The sequence below is a fragment of the Acinonyx jubatus genome, chromosome X (genome assembly GCF_027475565.1).
Source record: "Acinonyx jubatus isolate Ajub_Pintada_27869175 chromosome X, VMU_Ajub_asm_v1.0, whole genome shotgun sequence".
Taxonomy (NCBI): Eukaryota; Metazoa; Chordata; class Mammalia; order Carnivora; family Felidae; genus Acinonyx; species Acinonyx jubatus.
Window position 1 is genome coordinate 7,731,819 of NC_069389.1, and position 25,223 is coordinate 7,757,041.

At 40.4% G+C, this 25,223-nt stretch overlaps 1 protein-coding gene across 2 annotated transcripts in view; it reads right to left on the reverse strand.

The window, feature by feature from the left end:
- Positions 1–25,223, reverse strand: part of MID1 (midline 1) — a 579,948-nt gene that overhangs the window by 385,151 nt on the left and 169,574 nt on the right. For both annotated transcript variants that reach the window (XM_027054471.2, XM_053202057.1), the window contains one exon: positions 10,122–10,183. The gene's annotated coding sequence lies outside the window, so the exon portion shown is untranslated. The remainder of the gene's footprint in view (positions 1–10,121; positions 10,184–25,223) is intronic.

Below are 25,223 nucleotides of genomic sequence, written 5' to 3' on the forward strand. Positions count from 1 at the left end.
AGAGCTGGCTAGGATGACCAACCCTCCCCAGAACTGGGGAGTTTCCCAAGATGTGGGACTTCCAGTGCCCAGAAAAGTCCTGGGAAACCATGATGAGTTGGTCAGCCTAGAGCAGGGAAACCTGTCACGGGTGTTGCAAACTGCACGCATCTGGGTTTGATATTGAAACACATGACTGTCCTTCATGTGCCCAGAACTGAGATCATCCCTGGAAATGCTCGTGGTATCTAAATGGAAGAATAAATTCTGAAGCCAAAATAAAACCTTAAATGTTTTAAAAGTGTAAAATGAGTGCGGTTTGGAGCTTAATATCTCCAGAGTAATCAGGATATTGACATAAACACAATATACTCTAAAACAAATTCAGGTAAAGAAAATCAATCCTCCCTAAGCTATATGTCAAGTCCTAGGTGCACATAAACTTCGTGTGTTGCTATGAGGGGAAGAGGGACATTTACAGTATGGGCGCAAGTGTGATATTAGGTCCAGAAAAGAATTTAGAAATTAGCTTCCTTTATCGTTACAGCACTGAATTCTCCAAGATAATGCAGTGTCCATTTTATGTGAAAAAGTCCACAGAATTAGGGGGCACAGCTAAATGAATCTGGTGTGAAGCAAAGACCTCTGAAAAGGAGATACAGTGGCCCGTTGAACAACACGAGGGTTAGGGGTACAGACCCCCTGGTGCGGTCAAAAATCTGTATATAACTCTTGATTCTCCAAAACATGAACTACTAATAGACTACTGTTGACCAGAAGCTCTACCAATAACAAACAGCTGATTAACACACACTTTGGACGTTATATGTATTACATGCTGTATTCTTACAATCAAGTAAGCTAGAGAAACAAGAATGTTATGAAGAAAATCATAAGGAGAATACATTTACAATACTGTTCGGCATTTATTGAACAAAGCATCCGTGTATACGTGGATCCACACGGTTGAAGCCTGTGCTGTTCAATGGTCAACTGCGTTTACACGCATAGATTAAATGTTACAAATGTTAAAAACAACTAGACACCTCTCTTCTCTCTCCTTCATAACCGGTCATTTCATAGCAGGTGTTTTGGTGTCGAGACTCTGCTGTAACGACTCTCCAAGGACTCACAGGGGTTGGCGGGCCTTGGACTTCTACTCGTTTCTGACCGCAATTCCTGCTCCTGATGAATCAGTTCAGTGTTTGGACCACTTCGCCCTTCGGAGCTTATCCCTTTTGGTGGCTCTGGGGTTGCTCAGATCTCTCTTTCAGGAGAATTTCCAGCTAGGAATGTGGTTAGCAGACACAACGCTATGCCAACGCTACCCTGCCTCAAGGCTGCTCCTGACCAAGAACTGAGCACGGAAGGGGACTAGATCCAGGCCCCTGTCTGATTCTCCAACGGGCAAGCTCTGCTCAGAGGTTCCCCATCAGCCAGGCCATAATGGGCCTAGAGCTGCACTGCAGGCTAGGAGGCTTCTGTCCCAATCTTCCTTCCTTGTCTCCCCTCACAGGTATTAGAGTTGAATCATGGATTAAGGGCTCTTCCTGCCTACTCCCGCTCTCTCGCCCTTAACTTTCATTGGCCTTTTCTCCATCTGTGTATCTGCTTCTCAGGGGTCCTGAATGGACATAGTTCTTATGGCCTTACACTAGATGCCACTCAAAGTACCAATGACACGAGGCTCTGGGTGTAGCAGCTTTTTGGTGAAGGTTGGAGGCAAAGGATGCCATTTATCTTATAGCATACAAATGTCAAATTGAATCTTTAGCATCTTTCTCCTTAAAACCTTTTTTTTTTCCACACTCTTGTGTTAGAATTTCCCATAAACTCTTTTTCCACAGGCTCCAACCTCTTGCCCCATCTCTCACATTCCCAGTCTTGCCCCATTTCTTTGATCTCTACTCTGCACTCAGTATTTGCTGTGCCCCCTAGATCTTCATTAACATCCACCTTTACAGACCAGGTCATTGGGATACCACCTGCGACCACGTAATTCGTTATTATTTTTCTTCCTGAGAAGAACTGTCGGGCCAAGGCAAAGGTAACATTTTTTTTCAAGCCCACTCTGCAAATATTCTCATATTTACAGATAAAAAAGAGGTATCTTGGGGTGCTTGGGTGGCTCAGTTGGTTGAGCGTCCAACTCTTGATTTTGGCTCAGGTCATGATCCCAGGGTCGTGCAATTGAGCCCCCCATCGGGCTCCGTGCAGAGCGTGGAGCCTGCTTAGGATTCTGTCTCTTTCTCCCTCTGCCCCTCTCCCCCACTTGCGTTCACTCTCTGTCTCTAAAATTTAAAAAAAAAGAGAGCGAGAGATCTCCATAATTTTACCCAACCAAAAGAGTATTTCTTTACCCCATGAAGACATGAGGAAAAAGGGAAGGGAAAAAAGCTAAATTAGGTGGTACTGTGGTAATGATTTTATACATTTGGGATTTACTATAGAATATTCTTATTTGCCATAAAACCACCTTTAGGTGTCTACAGTCACCAAACGTAATAATGCAGAATGTGGAAGAGATTAATAGCCATTTGCTAAACCCGTTTTCCTCGTTTCTTGGGTATGACTACCCATGTATGACTACATGACTGGATTGTGGCCAATGAAACGTGGGCCGGAAGTGATGTGTATACCACACACCCCCAGGTCTGGCTCATAAAATTCCCAGTTTATGGACCTTTCATGTAATCCTACATGATGGAAGGATCCTGGGTCTGTGAAGTTAGGCATGGAGAAAGCATCCTATCTATCAAGAATTTTGCCAGTTTCTGAATGGGTGGCTGGTTTCCTCATTAAGTTTTAAGAGTTATTTACACGTTCTGGATACAAGTCCTTTATCAGACATATGATTTGTAAATATTTTATCCTACTCTGTGCTTGTCTTTTGATTCCTCAACTGTGACTTTCAAAGAACAGGTTTATTTTTATTTTGATAAAGTCCATATTATCAATGTGTTCTTTTATAGATCATATTCTGGTGTTGTATCTAAGTAGTCTTTGCCTAATCCAGGATGAGAAGTTTCTCTTATGCTTTCTTACAGAAGTTTTATGGTTTTAGGCTTTACATTGGATTACAGATCATATATGTTGTATATGTGATATGAGGTATAGATCAAAGTTTCATTTTTCTTTTCTTTTTTTTTTTTTGAGTATGGACATCCAATTGTTCCATCACCATTTTTTGAGACTATGATTTGTCTATTTTTTTCCACCTATGTCAAAATTCAGTTGTCCATATATATCTGGGTCTATTGCTGGATTCTCTATCCTATTCCACTGATGTATTTATCTATATTTATGTCAATATCATACTATCTCGATTATAGCAGCTTAATTATAAGTCTTGAAGTTAGGTAGTGTTAGCCTACCTTTGCTCTACTTTTTAAATGTTGTTTTGATTATTCTAGGTTCTATGCATTTCCATATGAATTTTAGAATCAGTTTGTCATCTATAAAAAAACACGCTAAGATTTTCATTAGGATTGCATTGAATCTATTAGCCAACTTGTGGGGAATGACATCTTAACAATATTGATTGAGACTTCTGGTACTAGAATAAGGCATATCTGACTATTTATGTGGGTAATTATTTAATTTCTCTCAGGAATGTTTTATAGCTGTAACTGGAAGTTTCTTTTATATATCTTTTCCAATGTATCCCTAAGCATGTCTTACTTTCATGCTATTGTAAATGATATTTTAATTTCAATTTCCTATCGTTCCATGCCAGTTATGAAAGTACAATTATTTTTGTGTATTGATCTTGTTTCTTGCAATTTTGCTAAACTCATTTATTTAGCTCCTCCAGCAGCTTTTTTTATGTGTAGATCCATCCGATTTTTCACATGGGTTATGATGTCATCTGTGAATATAGACAGCTTTACTTTTTTCTTTCCAATCTTTCTTTCTTTTATTTAAGTAATTTCTCTGGTTAGAATCTCCAGTACAATGTTAAATAGAGGTGATGAAATAGACATGTTGATCTTGGTTCTGATTTTAGAGAGAAAGCCTCAGTCTTTCACCAGAAGGATGATGTTAGCTGTGGGTTCTTCATAGATGCCCTTTATCAGGTTGAGGAACTTTTCTCCTATTCCTATTTGCTGAGAGGCTTTGTCAGGAATGGACACTGGATTTTGACAAATGCTTTCTCTGTGTCTATTACGATTAGCATATAGCTTTTTTACTTCTTTTGTTAGTTTGTTAATACAGTGAATTAGATTGGCTGATGCATTCCTGTGATTAACCCCACATGATCACAACGTGTTATCCTTCTTCATATATTGTTGGATTGGACTCACTCAGATTTTATTTAGAATTTATCTGAGAAGCACTGGTCTAACACACATTAAATATTAAAAAATTTTTTAAATGTTAGCGACCCCTCCCATCAAGTGTACATACCTCTTCTATAATTGTTATTTCTCTGGAATATGATGAACCGACGTCCAAAAAAATATGCCCAGTAGTGCATTTAAGCACCTGGGTAAATTTAACTAACCTGTGAAGAGTTGTCATAGGAATTTAGATTACATTTAAACTTGGGGCACCTGGGTGGCTCAGATGGTTAAGCATCTGACTTTGGCTCAAGTTCGTGAGTTTGAGCCCCACGTCGGGCTCTGTGCTGACAGCTTGGAGCCTGGAGCCTGCTTGGGATCCTGTGTCTCCCTCTCTCTCTGCCCCTCCCCCAATCGCGCTCTCTCTCTCTCTCTCTCTCTCTCTCTCTCTCTCTCTCTCAAAAATAAACATTAAAAAATTGTTTTTAAATAAATTACATTTAAACTTAAGTTGAACTTCTATTTCTCAGCTACATGAGAATAACGAGCACATGTCCCTTGTCGTTTGTAACAAAGGGTTTACCTGCAATCTCAAATTTCTTCCTGGCTTTCTATTTCCAGTTTCTATATACTGCCTTTCAAAACCATGGCTAATGGGGTGCCTTTACATCCCCACAGAATAGTAGGGTCAGGCTTCCGGTAGAGAGAACTGGGGCACCCATCCAAACACATTATGTTCTGTTAAACCTCACACTTGAGGTCCATTCACCCTCGAGCACACAATATGTCCAATTCACATTCTACGTAAGCAGGGCTGTTACACAGATTGACACAATTCCAATGCTTGTAATCCTCTACCTCACTCTTACACGTCACGCAAAACCGGGAACAACCAGATGCAAGGTTAGACAATCGGTCTTCAGATTGAGTCCCTTGTGTCATCACCTTCCAACATTTTCTTGGTCGGTGTCATGGGCTGCTCAACACAGCCTTTCAAGCTGCCCAAGCCAAAAGGACAAACAGCCCTCTCTGTTACCAACCACAGACTGTTTACGGAAGAGCTAGACAGACCCCTGGGCAGTAGCTATTAGGAGGCCTGGGAGAAGGGAGACAGCAAAAGAATCAGCAAATGTTTGTGGGGACAGGTGGGGCTGTCTGCTGTCCCATTACGTATGATGTGACAAAATCTGAAAATCTCTGCATAGAAAACAAGGTTTAAGCTCGGCACATTTACGTCTAAGGACCTTGAACGTTTATAGTTACATGTGATAGCAGGCTGAAGCATTCAGGGTGTGAGAGAATTTAATCTCAGTGGTCTCAAGTACCCGTAGGACAGGCTTGGTTGGTATCCCAGTTTGTCTTCTGACCGTCTTCTGAACGAGCCCACTGGGGGTTCAAAAGAGTCTATAATTTAATCTAATGATCTGTAATCAACTTTAGACATGGTTGAGTGTAAGTACGTTTCTAAAATGAACCATGGCCCTAATGTTTGCTTAATTCTCTTTTTCCACCTCTTAGTCTCTATTTGCTATTACTATATTCTAGGCAAAGATGAGATGGTAAATTACTCGAAGTTTTGCTGAGTGGGACATATGGCTAAGAAAGCTCTGAGCTATTTTTCATGGCAAACATTTCTAAATTTATGTCATTTTTGGCATTCGGTGAAAATGAAGCATTCTTTCCTCCATTTCTTATGACCAACATAATTTGAATGCATATTCTTTCATTCAACTTTTCTTTTTGAATGCTATCTCGGTGCCCGATGCAAAGTTTCTGTTTTTAAGATAGTGAGGCCCCTGTTTGCAGAGATAATCTCTTATATTTATTTTTTAGATGTCAGTATACCTAAGACAGTACAAGGCATATTATAAAATGTTCATAAATACTTCTAAAGAATTTGAAAAGCCGTGTATTTAGAGCAACACTTTTTGTGGCTTGGTCCAATGGTTTCCTTAACTCCTTCTTATTTTCTGTGATTTTTATCATAGACAAATCCTGCTTTCACTCTGGCAAGAAGTAGGTTTTCTTTAAAATAAGCAAATCAATACCGAAATAAATACACATTTTTAATAAATGTATGTATTAGATATTTCTATATTTCTGTATTTGTGTATTGATGTATTTATTTCCTTCTGAAAACATATTTGGCCATAGTCAGGAAAGAAGGTCATTGCCAGAGACCCCCCTCTACGCGTTGAACATGACTTTGGCAAGACTTTCTCAGCGATGCCCTCCCCGGAAGGAGGAAGCACAGAGCGGCGGAAATGCTGGGCCGACACTACTAATGATGACGCCCCTTGTACTTGAAAGGCAGGCTGAACCGTGAGAACACATATCCTCAACCAGAACAGTCTGGCTATGAAAAGCCGTAGAATGGCCTGCAGCCCTTCCTCGGCAAAGGAGGTTTGAAACAGAGGATTTCAGGACAAGTAACCCGGACACCTTGTCCAGTGCCTCAGGCCAGGGTTTAAAACACCCCTGGTGTGTAAAGTGTGAATGTTTGGAAGGTCAAAAGGCTCACATTTAAATTTCATTGCAAAGAAAGCACTCAGAAGCCACAGGCAAATTTCATGTTTAGGTGGCAGGATTCTCTGGGCCTCTGCTTCTCTCCAGTCCATAGTTAATACAGTGCAAAGAGAAGTAATACCCTGCCCGTATTCACCCAAACACTGCCCCTCTCTTTGCATTATTTATTATCATTCGAAGCAACACGATGCCGCCAATCTTCCCGCTCTATACAGCCTGACCAGTTCCCTGGGAAATACCACTGGGGCCCAAGACAGCAGAGGGTAAAGCAGATATAGGCATGCTTGCTAGAAACTCAAAGCGGGAAGGAAAGCCGAGAAGCATCTGCTGGAATTGCTGGAGGGAGACACCAAATACAGTGACAAAAAGAATGACAGGCGCCAGGAAGAACAATTCAGGTTGAAAAGGAAGAATAATGTCGGAGATTCCCAGGAGGAACAGAGCTGGCGTCACCGGTCAGGAGGAAAGAGAAAAGAATGCTTAAAGTCTTGAGAGAAAACAGAACTCAGGGTCAACCTGGGACTCAAGTCCCTCAGCCCGTCCACGTCTCAACAAACCCCTTTGCGCTCCATCCCAGGGAATTAGGCTGGAACATTCTGATGTCTAAGAGTCTAGGAATTGAAGTACATGCATGTATATTTTTAATGACATCGGCGCTTTATCCAAACTCTAAATTTAACATGGCATCCTTTAAAGCCACTGGAATATTCTGATGTCCAAGAGTCTAGGAACCGAAGTATATACATGTATATTTTTAACGACATCGGTGCTTTATCCAAACTCTAAATTTAACACGGCATTGTTTAAAGTCACACCCCGTGTGTTTCATTTCACTAGTTTCTTTATGAAAAAAAAATTCGTTTGGAAACCAACTAGTAAGCATAAAATAAAATGAATGTGGTGAGAGTTGCCAGTATGTGTCAAGAGGGGGTGAAAGGGATTGTCTGATTTGTTAACACCTCATTTTGGGATCAGCCCCTCCATAAATACTCTTCTCACACCTCAGAAAGAACAGGAACAGAATATATTTAAGCTGGGCTTACTGGATGAGTCCAAAGCCTTGTCAGGAGATCTGAAACCTCGAAACCGTAAGTTCTCAGTATGTGAGTACAGTGACATTTACATTTATCCCAACCCTGTAGTCTGTTATTTAAAGAAACCACATTCTTATCTCTCCTTGGTTTTCCTTGTTTGTTTTGTTTTGTTTTGTTTCAATTTATTGAATTTTCTTAACATCTGGCAAATGTCTGTAACGGTAGAAGGGAGAGGGAAGGAGATGGAACAGGAAGAAGGAAATAAACTTGGGATGGGTAGCGGGGGGAGTCCCAGAAATACTTTCCATGCAAGTTTCCATACCGAGGCAATGGTAATGAGAATTTGCTACATGCCAGGCATTGGGTGAGGCATACAAGGCACCATGCTAGATGGACATCAAAGAGAGAGCAAAGAAACACAACAGCTTGGCAGCCACACTGACTTAAAAACCCATTTGCACAGGCTTGAGAGAGCCTGTTGTCTCCCAGGGAGGCTTTGGCATGGCCAGAAGAAAACATCAAAGACACTCCAGACTTCAAATCCCTTCCAAGGGCGTGATCAGCAGGACAGGAAATGGGAAAGTCATCCTGAAAGGAATCTGGAAGGGAAGGGGCTTAGGCGAGGACACCCTTGGTCCTGCACATGAGCTCTCACCCCACGTACATTCAACAGACGTGATATGGCGAACAGCTTGTCACCCAGTCAGTAGCAAGTCTTGCCCCAGCCGCCCCCCGACCAAGAAACTGCGGGGAATAAGGCGGCACGAGAAACGATAATTCAATAAGAGTCTTTTGTCATCGTCACGGTCGACTTAATATTTTGAAAGGACCCCATGGTATGAGAAAGCCTGCCTTCTAAAACAACAGAACAGTAAACAAGCATTCAAAGATAGAAGCCCAAAGGGATGGGAGAAGACCAAACTTAACCAACAGAAAATGAACGAGTAGGATTTGCCCGAAATAATATCTAGTATGCTCGACTAAAACTCCTGGTTACGCGGCAGGGTCGCCTCATGCTTATAGTACCTCAGTATGACCGAGGAACCAAAGGTTGCCAACAAACACAAGGAAAGGCCTTTCATTCCACGCCGCTGGGAAATAACGACAGACTACGAAATGTGCCATGTGCAGAGTCCAAACGAGATCGAAATTTCACATGCGACCTTGTCACTAAAGTTGGATGGCAAAAATGAACTCGGCCAAGCTTTTTTACAAAACAGAAAGTTCCTACAAAAGCAAGGGGTAGGAGCCTCCTTGGAGAGATAGGAACGTTCAAGCAAATGTATAAGACACACGGATGTATATTGATTGCATTATTGTGTGTATGTTGGCTAAATACTTTAAAAAACATTTATTTTAGGGGGAATAAAGCTGAGATTCACAGAAAATGCGGAATTTTTAGATGAGCCCCCAAGTCCAGTAATCCTTCCTTCTGCATGCCCAGTAAGCAAGGACCCACGCATGCCGTCTGGAGGCCCTGTAGCCTAATGGTCAAGCTTGGAGTTTCTAGAGTGAAATCTTCAGGCCTTAGATACCAGCTTTACTACTAATTATTAGTGCGACTTAGAATTCTAAGTTCCTAATCCAGGGGCACAGTCGGTTAAGCATCCGACTCTTGATATCGGCTCAGGTCACGATCAAATGATTCGTGGGATCGAGCCCTGTGTCGGGGTCTGCTCCGACAGCGTGGAGCCTGCTTGGGATTCTCTCTCTCCCTCTCTCTCTGCCCCTCCCCCACTTGCTCTCTCACTCTCTCTCTCTCTCTAAATCAATCAATCAATCAATCGATATTTTTTAAAAATTAAAAAAGAAGTTCCTAATCCAGAAAGCATGGGCATAATATTGGTACTTACTTTACATGGCTATTGTGGGAACTGAGTGAGAGAATAGATGTAAAGTATTAGACTGGATGCTAGCACATATTAGGAACTCAATAAACACTCTCTATTAATACCACAAATCTATTATAAGCTCTGCAAACCATATCCCTTGGGAGTGTCCACAGCAACCAACAGAGCAGAGTAACCAGTAGTATTCAGCGCATGCCTCTTGCTCAATTTACAAATTAGACTTCCATAACTTGTTTGATTTCCTAAACCCCACAATATAAACAGATATATAAAACGAAAAATTTCTCTTCTTTTTTCCATGTGGTTATTTCCACCTGCTACTAAACAAGTGCATTGTTTTCAGTGTACTTAATTTTCTGTTAATTTCATCTTAGAACAGAGTAAATGCCTATTCCTTGTCATCAGCGTTAAGTCCCATAAAATAATTCTAGATGTCAGCACCATATTAGTACCTCAGGACAAGGTTCCTCAAGATTTCTCCGAGGGGCAGATTCTCTGGTGTGAAGAGGTCCTCCTATTAGGGAAAAAAAAAAGAATTCTATGTTAATTTGAAAAATGTGAATTAAACAATGTCAACCAGGCATGCAGGATTTATCAGAGCTTTAAATGTGCTAATATGTGCGATGGCTCTCCAGATGAATATAAAATGCCAAGCTGCCCCAAACCATTTGTCCACAGAAGTTCATTTTTCATGGAATTACCTCTTTCACAGCACTATGACCCTCAGACAGAGCTAGTGCTCTATGATCCGCACTTTGGGATACCCTATCTTAGAGGGATGGCCTGAAATCTGCTGACTTTATCCTGGAATGTGGGGTCACAATCCCATGAGAACACAATCATTTTTCTACACAGAAGGGCTGCATGTAAAGCCACAGTGGCTATACAATGTCAGTGCTGAGCCCTAGGGTCGATCCTGATGATTTTGCTGGTCGGGAAGGTGTCTCCTTTTCCTTCCGCCACAGCCTCCTGCCTCTGGAAGGTCAGAAAAGCCCAATTCTTCAAAAGATGAATGTAGTACTATTTTCAGCCGAGGCCGTCACTTGTTTTAGAAATGTGTTACGCTAAACGCGTCATCAGTGAATACAACGAAAGGTAACACAATCTACATTTCTATTGTACTTGCCAGTTATTTAAGCCTGCCTTCCAATTTTGTCTCTTGATCAGCTCTTCCCAAACTTTAGGGTCATAATAATCACCCACGGAATTGGAGATACACAGTGATTCTCAGGTTCCACCAACCCACGTATTTTGAAATGCTTCCCTGGTGAGGCTAATGATCAAGCATCCCTGGGAAATTCAAACTTGCCTGCCCCTAAACAAAACCTACTGAATCAGAATCTCCAAAAGTGCAGCAGTTACCCGTTATTGTTTTTTAAACCTCTGACACATTTGGAGAGTCAGTTCTCTGCGGGGAACCGTGGCTCTACACCTCAAGTTCATCTACCGACAGCGCTAGAGATAGAACTGCAAGGCGGCTCCTCTAACATTAAGTCCCAGGCTTCTCTCCGGGATCAATTAATATTGGCCACAAGGTACTGACCAGCACGATGCCCTACACAGTGGTGAAGCCCAAATACATACTGAATGAGGAAGGAAGGAAGGAATGTCATAGTATCCAAAAATAAATAACTTTCTTTGAAAACTGGCAGAATTGAGAGCAGGAAATTTGTCCCCAAAGCCCCAATGTGGTTTGATCAAGAGGCTCTTCTTTAGATCATTCTACTCTACCTTTCAGTATTTTCTAGGATGTAAACTAGCTCCTTAGGCTTTCTGTTCATGACATCAAAGACGTTCCCAAAGTTCACCAAGTGGTTTTCTGACTGGTGATGTGGTTGCCCTATATGGTATTTCTGTTTCTGTCTGGTCACCCACCACCTTGAGCCTGGGTCTGTTTAGAATGAGCGTCTACAAGGGCTGTCCTTCCGAGTGGAAAATGAATTGCCCCTTGCTAAAAAGGAGAAGACTCATAACTGGCTTTTGGGTGCTGGACACTTCATGCTAGAGGAAAGAAGCAATCTTAACACAGGTTATGGGACTACATCATTCGGTCAACCTTGGGAATCTTTTATTTGGAGAATTAGCAAAAATAGTAGAAGTAATTGGGAAGTCAAAAAGGATTAAAAGGAAACTTCTGGAGCTAATTTTGTTACATGATTCCCACAAGACACCCCTCAGGAACTAAGATGCAATTTCTTTTTAACAGCTCATCTTTTCTTTTGGAGATATTTGTAGACTTAGGGAAGAGTTTCAAAGATAGCACAGAGAGTTCCCATATGCCCTTCACCCAGCTTCCCCTAAGAAATTAACTTTAGCATAATGCTATTAGCAAAAGTACAGAACTTATTCAGATTTCACCAGTTTTCCCACTAATGTCCTTAAATTTTTTTTAATGTTTATTTATTTTTGAGAGAGAGACAGACAGAGCATGAGTGGGGAGGCACAGAGAGAGAGGGAGACACAGAATCTGAAGCAGGCTCCAGGCTCTGAGCTGTCGGTACAGAGCCCGACGCGGGGCTCGAACCCACGAACCGTGAGATCATGACCTGATCTCAGGTTGGATGCTGAAGTTGGGCACTTAACTGACTGAGCCACCCAGGTGCCCCATAATGTCCCCCCCCACTTTTTTTTTGGTTCCAGGATCCCATCTAGGATTCCACATTGTATTAAATTATCTCGTCTCCTTAGTCTCTTCTGGTTAGTAAGAGTTTCTCTTTCTTTCCAGACCTTGACACTTTTGAAGAGTACTGGTTGCTTGTCTTGTAGAATGCCCATCAACTTGGGTTGGATGTGTTCTCATGATCAGACTGAGATTATGCATTTGGGGCGAGAACAAAATACTGCAGAAGCGATGAGCTCTTCCTGGTGTCACATACCTGGAGGTGCATCATGTCTGTAGGTAGGACCAATGATATGAACTTTGATCACCTGGCTAAGGTGGTGTCTACCAGGATTCTCCACTGTCCACTTACTATTTGTCTCCCTTGGTAATTACTAGATATCTCGAGAGAGATACTCTTTAAGCAAACATCCTGTTTCTTCTTCGACTATCATCCACTCATTTTAACATCCACTGGTGGACTGTTTTCTGAGGTCATTATTGTGGTTTTCTAACTCTATGTAGAACTATTTTCTTTAGAAATTGTATTTTTTATTTCCATCATTCTTTCTACTTGTATTAATTGGAATTCTTCTGTAAGGAAGAGCTGGCATTTCTCCCCCCATTTAAAATAAGAGATTCAAAGGATAGAAACAGGCTACCTGATTTTTAGGTAGGCCAGTAGGATGGCACGTAGAGTTGATTTGGTCTTCAGAACATGATGCTATACCACCATTCCCTGATGGTATTCTACCCCAAAGACAACAAAATATACACTAGGCATGGACAATTCTAGAGTTTAAACCTAAACATAGAGCTAGAGCAAGGATGGCGGGGTGGTGATGATGTGAGAAGTCATTATTCTTGGTGGTGTCCATCCGAAGAAGATGGAAATGCTAGTCAGGAACAAAAGAATGTCTGGGGTTCATAGAGTATAGGCAGAAAAGGTTAAACAGATTGGTGGCAGTTGGATACTTGGTCAAAAAACAAGTCACTATCAAGAGTTCAGACAAAAGGTGGCAGGGCGAGTAAAGAAATTCTAGAAAGAACATAGATGTCAAGGCAATTAAGACTGGGCACTGAGGAGTCTGGGTGAAATCATGGAGACCAGGCAAAATGTGACAGACCTGGAAAACAGGAAAGATTGGCTGGCAGAGTCAGAATTACTCTCCGTGGAGGGCCAGGGAATATACGTTTTGGGCTTGTGGGCTGTATGGTCTCTTTCCAACAACTCAATTCTGCAACTAGTGTGAATGCAGCCACGGACAGTATGTAAGGGAATGTCCATGCCAGAATTTGGTTTGTGGTGAATCAAATTTGGCCTGTGGATTGTATTTCCCTATTCTGAAGCAAATAAAGCCAACAGTACACCCAGGACCAAAATGTCCTTTGGGCTCTACATACAGTGCCTTTTGGTTGGTCTTGACTTAAAGACATCCCTAAGGGGCAGAGGATTAAAAAAAGGACTACGGTCACTTCAAATAAAGTATACAATGTTGGCGATTCTTGGTAATGAGGGATCCTGGAGTTACTCGTTGCTCTGTATCTAGATATAGATTGTTTAAAATACATTCCTCCAAATTAGATATATTGTACACTTTTGTCTGGAGGTCAAATTTTACAAGTACTTCATGTTGAACTTTCTTGAGATATTTTGAACCAAAATGGAATATAAGCCACTATTATTAAATGGTCTCGTCACTTGGAACTTTATGGTATTGGTAATGTGAACCAAGTTCTTGCCTTAAATTATTTCATGAAGTTGAAATAAAGGAAACACTAACATTCTCTCCATCCTCTGATCCGGTGTTTTGTTTAATGTTCTTCTTAAACATTATGCCTTTGAAATATAAGCTTGTAGAGCAAAACGGTGGCTAAATAGAGGACGATGAACTAAAGCAGACCTTCAGATCGTTTTGCCGTAGGAGAGTCAGAATATATCAAAAGCATTTAAGTAACCCTTTTAGGAGTGAGATATCAATTCTATTTTCATCACACCCTCTGGGCTTTTCTTCAATCTCTGAAATCCTTTCTCTATACCTGGGATCTCTGTGAAGATATTCTGTATATTTATCCTCAAGGAACACGAAAACATTTTGGAATTCTTTGCTCAATGAATTTTATGATAGTTTACAATTTTAACAGGCTTGGAAGTTACGGAGATGCAAACATAATGCAAGATAGGTAACGTGCACTGCCACTCATCTTGGGGATGAATAAGGAGAGAAAAAATCCCTTTCAGCATTATCAGTTTCCATAATGTCTTACTCATTCCCTGGAAATTTAATTTTGAAGCTGGGTCACACTTAAAAGATTTGATTTGAAGTAAAAAAAAAAAAAAAGCCAATTTCAGCAAAATATTAAGAAGCTGTTCTCACGTTTTAAATTTCATTAGACTGATTTTTGGTGTAAGACATACATAGATCCATGTGTCAATCTACTCTGTAAGTTGAGTTACTCTAATTATTGAGTATTAATAATTGAGTTATTAAGCATATTGTTTTCCAGGTAAGAAACTTGTCAGCGATTTGCTTTTATCTCGTGAAAAAAACAAAATAATCGTTTCCTACCGAAACACTAGTAAACAGACTATAGAATAACGTGAGTTTCAGGGCTGCGGGTATTCTGATTATTATATTCATGCATTCCTTTGGGCATAAATTAAGTCGGCCACAGGGCAGCCGGAGGGTGACCACAACTTGACAAAACTTACGGTTCAGCAGATGTGGTTGTAAGATACGGCTTCACTGAAAAATATTTCCCACTAAGCAATTTTAGGACTCTACTCTGAGGTTTTCATTTAAAAACTTGGAATTTCCAACAGAAAAGTGGGTGGTACCATCATATTGGTCTTAGGATACAGAAATATTTAGTTGCCTCAAGTAAGTGGTAATGTGAATCGACAATATCTCAAATTGCAATATTTCTCTCTTTTTTGAAATTTTGTAACGTTTATTCATTTTTGAGGGGGGGAGGGGCAGAGAGAGAGGGAGACAGAGAATCCGAAGCAGGCTCCAGGCTCTGAGCTGTCAGCACAGAGTCCGATGCGCAGCTCGAACTCCCAAACCGTGAGATACTGACCTGAACTGAAGTCGGACACTCAACTGACTGAGCCGCCCAGGCGCCCCCAAATTGCAATATTTCTACAAATATTCAAGTCATGAGCTGGAAACGTTTTTCAGCACGTGCAATGACCTTATTCAGTTTCTTTTTGTTGATTTCCAGACCCCAGAGGCTTTTCTTGGCATATATATTGGAAACCTTCATGTGGGTCATTCACTTTGAAAGATCAGCTCAATATTTGAGTGAATTATTTGAACAGTGTTATTCTCTGATTTAGAAAATAACATGTACTTCCAAGCAAGTGTAGAATTATTGAAATGTTCCAAGGTTTTAGAGGAAATATCACATATACAGTCATTTCCTGGGCTGTGGAGCTGAACACCAGCATTTATAATATACATTGAGAGATTCCATAAAATCACGAAATGCGCAGGACTCGAGTAAGTACCTAGATGTGTGGGAGAATAGGGACTAAGGAGCTTCAGAAATAACCTAATGTCAACCTCATGCTTCAAAGTTTTGGGTTAATAAAAATTGAGTAAGACCAGCAGTACGACTTTGATCTAGATCAAAACTTCCCAGTCTTGGCTGTAAGAGGAAAGTGAATTTCCAGATTTCTCTTTGTAAAGGAAAAAAAAATGTGAAAGATGCTGACATAATTCCTCAATGGTTCTAAAACTTGTGGTTAAAACAGGAGTGGGGGGGAGGCTGATGAAATTAACATGTCCAAAAGTTACAAAGGAAACCTCTAAGATAAGGCTGGATTGCAGTATCTTTTCCTTAATGGGTTCTGGTTCTACAGCGGGGGGATAATTCCTTCTGGGTGAAATACTTAGTCCACAAGACTCTTGATTTGTTCCATTTTCTCACTTCCCTTCCCACTGAATATTCAGAGTATCACTTCCTGGCTTTATTAGTCAGAACTCTTTGGTTGCCCAGTCATGACAAGATTTATTTTAAAATATTCTTATTTACTTGTAGTGGCTTTGAAAATGACCATGGAAAACATCACTGCACTCACTCACACAGATGAATGAAGACTAAGAAAAAGAAAAGTTGTGTTCCTAGTGCCTAAGAAGCAGGCAGTGTTCCCTCACTAGACTGTAAGCTCTGTGAGGGCAGGGGTATTAAATGTTTATTCTTCCGGGTGTCATCACCCCAAGCACGGTGGTTTGCACATATTACAACAACTCAATAAATATTTCAGTCTGATTTACCACATCTGGGGTTATCAGCTCGTGTGCATTGTGTTTCCTCTGTTTATTGTCAATTACGCTTCACAACGACTTGCTAGTTAGGCAGTATTCTCTTCATTTCATCAAATCCCAAGGTCACATAGCAGGAAAGCAAAAGACCTGGGATTAGAACCCAAGCTTTCTTATTCCAAGTTTATTACTCCCACCCACATCAGATGCCTGAAACAGTTCAATGGAGAGAAGCAGTTTCAAAATCTTTTCTTATCCCAACAAATAAAGGATAATATTTGATTCCTCTCATTTTTACCTGAATATCTGATATAGGAATCCTTCCTTAACTACAGAAAAGGTAGAGTTTTCAATCTCCTATTTCTTCCAATTTTGAAGGAACAGAAAGGTCTTCAGTTAATTATTTCGAGAAAAAGCTTCCCAATTCCCATTTCAATATTTTCCTAATCACATTTCGGTTTGGAACACAGGCACTGGATTTGGAACCTGAAGCCCATTTCCTGTCTAAAATGGTTTTCATTCATTGAATGTGAACACTTGTTTTTTATTGCAAAGTTGTTTACAAAGCCGAGCTGCTGGAATTCATTTCTTTTAATGAACAAAAGAGTGATGGAATATTTAGCTGGAAGGAATTCACAGAGGGTTGCATGCAACTGGCCAAGAGTTTTAAGGAAAAGTTTTCAGTTCTAATGGAGGTTCCTTGGTCCAAAGTGAAAGAACATTCAGGTAAAATTCCTCCAGTGAAAGAACTGAATAAATGAGAAAAGGAAGTTTGATAATCTCTTTAAACTAAACAGAGATGGTTCTCGTCCAAAAGAATCATGCGTTCAGGAAATATTCATACACGTAAAATCCTTCCTACATACCCAGGCACCGGGATCCAAAGTTCACGAGGACTTTGTGATTTGTACCCATAAAAGATAACCGATAATTTTATGATTTTGTGCAGTGTGCCAAATGACTACTGTTCTTAAAATAAAACTCATCATTTTAAAGTGAACGGTTCAGTGGTTTTTAGTACATTTACAGACTTGTGCAGTCATCACGACTATCTAATTCCGGAACAGTTTTTATCACTCCAGGAAGAAACCCTGTGCCCACGAGCAGTTACTTGCCATTGTCTCCTCCTCCCAGGCCTGGCAATCTTCATGGACATTTCACATAAATGGAATCACGCAATATGTGGTCTTTTGTGATTAACTCCTTTCACGCAGCATAATGTTTTCGAGGTTCCTCCACATTGTGGCATGATTCATGTTGTTCCTCTCTAGCTGAATCGTACGCCATTTCATGGATAAACTGTAGTCGGTCCATCTGTTGGTTGATGGACATTTGGGTTGCTTTTACCTTCTGGCTGTTGTGGAATACTTTTGCAGTGAACACTCACGTGCATGTTTTTGCGGAAACATGTTCCTTCGATATGGTCGACTTAGAAACAAAGAGACACAAGACTCAGAAAGGTGCCCGGCGCCGTGCCAAAGAGCACACGCATCAGTAGCTTGTTCCCGTTGTTGGTGAACAGCATTCCACTGTATGAAGACACCATTGTTTATTTGTTTACCGGTTGTAGGATGTTTGGGTTGTTTCCAGCTTTGGGTAATTATGAATAAAGCCACTGTAAACATTCACGTACAGATTTTAGAGTGAATATAAATTTTAATTTCTCTTGGGTAAATACCTGGGGGTAGGATTGCTGCATCGTTTGATTCTATGTTTCACTTTATAAGAAACTGCTAAGCTCTTTTCAAGGAGACCTGACCGCTTTGCATTTCCACCGGCAGTGGGTGAGTTCCCATTGTTCCACACCCTTGTCAACACTTGATATCGCCAGATTTTGTTTACCTGTTTCTTTCGTTTTGAACCATTGTAATACATGTGCAGTGATATCTCACTGTGAGCCCTTTAAGTTTTGATGCTCTAAATTATCCTTGGTGGGGTTTTGTACACTGCTTTTTATCCAGCAAGTAACCTGTTTTTATTGTTGTTTTCTAGCATTTTTAAAAACTTGCACAGGAGTAGAGAGAATAGTATAATCGTAAATCTGCATAAACTGGCCACCCACCTTCAATGATTATCAACGTTTTGCCAATTTGTTTCATCAAGCACCACCACTATTTTCTGGTTTGTTCTTTCTGGGGTCCTTTTAAGCAAATCTCATACTTCATGTCATTTCACTATTAAATACTTCAATATGAATCCCTTCAATAACTCTAAAAATAAAACAAAATGTAATCAGGGCACCTGGGTGGCTCAGTGGGTTAAGTATCTGACTCTTGATTTCAGCTCAGGTCATGATCTCAGGTTGTGAGATCGAGCCCCGCGTCAGGCTCTGCTTGCTCGGGATGGAACAGGCATGGAGTCTCCTTGGGATTCTCTCTCTCTCTCCCTCTCCCTCTGCTCCTCCCCTGCTCATGTGCTCTCTCTCTCTCTCTCTCTCTCTCACTCTCTCCCTCTCTTTTCCTTTCTATCTCCCTCTCTCTCAAAATAAATAAACATTAAAAAAATAAAATAAAGGGGAGCCCGGGTGGCTCGGTCAGTTAAGCATCTGACTTTGGCTGTGGTCATGATCTCGCAGTTGGTGAGTTCAAGCCCCACACTAGGCTCTGTGCTGTCAGTGAAGAGCCTGCTTCTGATCCTCTGTCCCCCTCTCTCTCTGCCCTTCCCCACTTCGCAATGCCCTCTCTCTCAAAAAGAAACATTAAAAAATCAAAATAAAAAGGATTTCTTAAAAAAAACCACAAAATGTAATCACAAGTAACAAAATGAATGATAATTCCTTACTGTCCTCTAATATTTAGTCTGCTCAAATATCCCCAATTGCTTCAAAAGTGCCTTTTTAAAAGTTGCTTTATTTAAATTTAACTTGCTTATGACATGAGGTGGAAGCTAAAAAATCTGAGGTCCTACTTCCAAATGATTGGGGTTCTTTCTACTCAGTTTTCAGAATCATTTTAAAGTTAGTTCAGGCTTTACTCAAGTTACAGTTTGACTAGTCCAAGTTATATTTTTATGACACAGCAGCAATTGGGAGATTATAAGGCAGGTATTAAGGATACAGAGTCGGCATATCATTTAACCCACAGATCAAAGCACTTAAAAGATGACTGTCACAATTAGATAGGGCAGCCAATTGATTTTACTGGCAGTGAATGCGCAGGTTGGCATTGTTCATAGTAGGCCCTCAACACGGTTGAGAATTAAGAAAACATCCTATCAAGAGGTGTTGTGCGCGCGTGTGTGTGTGCGTGTGTGTGTGTGTGTGTTGCGTTAGCGTCTTCAGCCAAATGAAATTTTGGTTTGGCAAGAAGACCCAAATAAGGAAGTTTTTGCCACGCCAGTGTAACTTTCACTTTATTTAGAAACGGGTAAGACTTTATTTTGAATTAGCCCCGTTGTAGTTTGTAGTCGAGTCAGACAAAAATCCAGAAAATTAATACGTAGATTTAAAGATAAGCAGCTTGGTTGTGTTCTGCTCTAATTTTTAAATTAACATCTCAGTTTAAATTCCTGGTTGTAACAAGACTTCCCTTCAATCCGAACTACAGTGCTGTGTTCTACGGTTCCCTCCAGCCCCTGAGCTCTTTTTCAACATTTGCACAAATGTATTTGCTTGCTCTATTACCATTTAGTCCAGATAACAAGGCTCAAGTAAATGTAGCCTGCGCAATAAGAATATAATCACTGTTTAAAATCAAACTTCAGAGTAGGTCAACATGGCATAATGTCCTGCCTAAGTGATCTGTAATTCACCTCTCCCGATAGTCATCTTGGCCCTGGAGTAGTTTAAAAGGTAGTAGCTGCCAAAAATTGTTAACCATTAAACAAGGGTTTACTTTTCTTTTGTGTGGCAGGAACAAAGGTGCACTTCTAAATCTGTGTCTAAAAAATGTGTAGGTTTTGAAGAATTCAATCCACTCGACAACTCTTGCTCTCACCATTCAGAACAAACCTTTTAAAAGTTTTGGGGGTTTTGGTTTGTTTTCTTGTTTTTTTATTTTGCCTTGATTGGGTGACCTGAGCCACAGTGTATGTGTATTTCTGGGGGTGCAAGTTGATGTAAAGAAAGCTTGGAAAGCCCAAGACAGTCCTAAAAGCAAGGTGTATTACACTGAAATGTGTTCCATCAATTGCCAGAGTATTTAAGAACAATGAGTCATCATCATGGGTAATGCCCCCTTCATGAGGGCAAAAATGGGTTTTCATCATGGAGAATATTCATCTCTCTTGCTGAACCATGGTGCAATTACCTTTCATGGTAGCTCAAAAGTAAACATTAGCATTTTTGCTCACTGTTCAACTTCAGTAAGTTAGCCCACCGCATTACTTCCAGCTTCAAAGAATTCTATAGTTTCATTCTCAAGACGACTCTAGAAGACATGGCATTTTAAGCACTAGGAGACTCGAGACTCATACACACGCAGCCTCTCATGGATTCAATTAGTCACCATTAGAACCTGAAGATCTAAGTTTCTACTTCGTTGACTGTGCTCAAGGCAGGTTTCTCCCAGAGCGTTGTGTCTTTTCACAATTACATTTGGTTTCTGCCAGGTTCTCCTTTTGGAACTTAGAATGTCTTTTTAGACCCCTCCCAGTGGAAGGACAATGCCAGGTTTTTCATTAGTGTAACGAGCCCATTCACCAGAGCCAATGGGGTATCTTGTTACTTTTCAAATTCCGTAGAGTAAAAATGTTGGCAAAGTCATTGCTATCTTCTACCTATTACAATTTTTTTTTTTTTTTTACTGCCAGATAAAAGACACGAGATACTTGAAGTGATATTTTATAACCATGGTTTTTCAACCTCCCTGGCACTGTGAACATTTGGGGTCAGATAATTCTTTGTGTGTGGGGGGGGGGCTCACTGTAGGATGCTTACCAGTATCCCTGGCCTACACCCACTAGATGTTAGTAGCTTCCTCACCCCAGTCATGACGACAAATGTCTCCAGAAATTGCCAAATGTCCCCTAGGGGACAAAATCACCCCCTGTTGAGAACCCTGGTTTTATAACCAGCCAGACAGGTATTCATTGTCAGTCTTTTAGATTAATTATTTATTAACACATTCCACAGTCAACTACTATTTAAGGAGTGCCACTGGACACAAGGTGGTACTAGACCAGATCCTTACATGATGCTTGTCCTCACAGAGTTTATGGACTAGCCTGGGAAGCCCACAGTCTAACCTTATTCCTAACATCTCCATAGCAAGAGTCCTGAACCATGGTCAGTATAGGCTAGGATCCACTCTGTAACTCACATCTTGCCTTGGCTCATGACCCCCAAATCTCCAAACCAGAGTATCGATGTGACCTCGGTGGTCACTCCAAAGGATGATCCTGTTCTCTTTTGAGTCCTTTCATGGCACCGAGTTGGTGCCACTCATTACCTACTTCCTGGTTTATAGATGCTGTGTGTAGCTCATCATTTTCTTATTCCTAGTGACTAGCACCTCCTGAAGATAGATGTCTGGCTGATTGCCTGGACAGATGAGTTGGGTCAGTTACTGTTGAGTACCTTGGCATCCCAACTAGAGCTTGGAGACAATTGTGGGGTTTTTTTTCTTTTTTCTTTTTTTGTATGAGAATGACACGATCAACACAAGTACCTATAAATATCATCTGTGTGACACTGTGCTGGAAAGACTGGAGAAAGGAAAACCTGAAGCCATGGAGACAGTGATGAAATGATTTTATATGCTTCCCATAGATGAATTAAGTACATTAGTAGAAAAATGGCAATGCGAATGAGGAACAAATGAACAAAAAGGAGAACCATTTCAAGGAAAAAGTAAATAAGAGTTTGGAAGAGGAAGTGATTATTATAAAGAAAATTAAAGTCAAAGTATTCAAACTCTGAAGGTTGGAGTGTGGGGATCTAAAATATGGTTTTTCCATTAAATACAAATAGAAGTTCTGAGATGATTCAAAGATGTTAGGACATACTGAGATCATCATTCTTCATGTAAGTCTCCTCTTTTGGAAGCAATATTCTTATACATTTCCTACTCTTACGTTAAGTTTAGCAGTAATCTAAGAGCAACCAAATTAGGGAGTCAGATGATTGACTTTGTGAACAACATCGTGGAAAACAGTGATGAGGAAAGCAATACTTTACAGATAAAAGAGGAGTTATAGGACCCCTTCACCATTTTGAGAACAGACCGTGGTGGGGCTAGGGTAGAAGCTGAGGAATATCATTTAGGAATCTGTTACATGAAACCCCAGTGTCAGGGGTGAGAACCATGAGAAGCGGACAGATTAGGGATACATCACAAAGACTAAGCTAACAGAATTTGTAAGTGAAATCACTACTAAAAAAATGACTCAAAAAAGACCCCAAGGTTTATGGTGAATTACTGAGGTGAGGAACTTAGGGAAGTAGCCAGTTTGAGAGCATATCAAAAACTCATTTGTTAACATGGCAACACTGAGGAACTCTTTAGCTATCTAAGCATAGACATCAAGTAGCCATTTGGAAATACGTATTTAAAGTTAGGTGCTTGGCTGAAAATAAAAACTTGGGAGTAGTACAGCACAGGTTTCTTAATGGAAGACAACAGAACTCACCCTAGCCAGCTTAAATAGACATGGGATGCCACAATATATGCACTCTTACGTTTACTACAGCATTACTTACAATAGCCAACATATGGAGGCAACCTAAGTCTCCATTGATTGATAAATGGATAAAGAAAATTTGTGTATATATATATATATATATATATATATATATATATATATATAGAATGGAATATTACTCTGCCATAAAAAGGATGAGATTCTGTTTTTTATGACAACATGGAGGGGCTTAGATGGTATTACGCTCAGTGAAATAATTCAGACTGAGAAAGACAAATACCATATGATTTCACTCACACGTGGAATCGAAAAAACAAACAAACAAACAAACAAACCAAAGAATAAGCGAACACACAAAAAGCAGAATCAAACCAATAAATACAGAGAACAAACTGAGGGTTGCAAAAGGGGAGAAGGGTGGAGGCGTGGGCAAAATGGGTGAAGGGGCGTGGGAGATATGGACTTCCAGTTATGGAATGAATAAGCCACAGGAATAAAAGGTACAGCATAGTGAATATGGTCAATGATATTGTAGTACCATTGTATGGTGACAGATGGTACCTACATTTGTGGTAAGCATAGTATACTGTATAGAGATGTTGCATCGCTATATTGTACACCTGAAACTAATGTAAAATTGTGTGTCAACTATACTCAAAAAATAAAAATAAAAACCATAACGACTAAAAAAAAAAAAAAAAGAAGTAACACCTTCAGCTCTACCTGGAATTGCAACAAAAGTGAAAGTAAAAGTTACCTCTGATGTAGATGTTCCATATTAAAAATGTAGGACTATAATAATCCTTAATCAGTAAATGCTGGGAAAACAGTTGTCCTGCTCCTACTTTTATTCTGTATTATGCATTTAGGCTAAATCAAAGTACAAAAATGTGCTGAATAAGGGAGTGCTCAGCTGGCTTAGTCAGGAGGGCATGCAACTCTGGATCTCAGGATTGTAAGTTCAAGCCCCACGTTGGTTATAGAGATTGCTTTAAAAAATGGAATCTGAATAAAATGTGCTAAATGAAATATTTTTAATTTGTGTAGAATTGTATAGGCTGGTCAAATAAAGAAAACTCAATAAAAAGAAAAGAAATGGAGTATTATTTAGTTCCAAGAATTTCTGGATGGGTTGGAACGAGACCTAAATGTGATGCGGCCAAATACAATGAAGCCAGGGCAAATGTCCAGCCACACCATGGGAAAGCTCTAATAGAAACACCACTGTTGGTACTACCCACTGTGACATGAGGGACTGGGCATCGGAAATCTGACTTCCCTCAGACAAAGCAGATGCCTTCGTCATGAAAGGCGACCCTATCTCTCCTAGTCCTGTGCACCCAGATTTAGCACCTGTGCATAGGAGTTGAAGAAATTCAGACACATGTCTCTACTCCAGCTATAAGAAAAACATGCAATTTTAGCTATACAACCTCTCTAGTATTAGAAAGAAAGCTAGAGGAGTTTGAAATGAGTGTTGAATAAGTAAACTTGCTGCATTTGCCTCGGGAAGCCAGTGGTGTATAGATAGTATTTACAGTTATGGTATTAGGTGAGGCCACTTTGGGAGAGAAAAGAGACGGTGGCTGGACTGAGTCCTTGAGCACCCCAATACTTAGATATCCAGGAAGGAAGCTGAGAACAATCAGGTAGTGAGAAGAAAAACCAGGCAAGTATCATGTCCTAGAAGCTCAAGGAGTAAGGGATCAACTGTAGTGAATGGTGCTTTGCGATAGATTAAGAACAGAGAGCTGACCACTGGATTTGAACACATGTAGCTCATTCATAACTTTGACAAGAGGTGTTTCAGTGGAGTGATTAGAATGGGTGCATAAGAGATTTGGAAAGGATGAGATGGAGACAATGTGTATAAAGGGGCAAAGATATGGTGATGGGAGTTGGAGCAGAAAATGGGACCAAGGGAAGGTCTTCTTTCAAATGGGAGACGCTTAAAAATTAAGGATGAAAAGGCATAACACAGCCACATGTCTAAACAACCCAGCCCACTGGTATGTTTTAAATTCTCTTTCACAAAAACTGATTTACTGCCTGATCAGTGCAAATACTGTGTTTTTAAACAGTTTATCCTAACGTGTTGGAATGTCCCA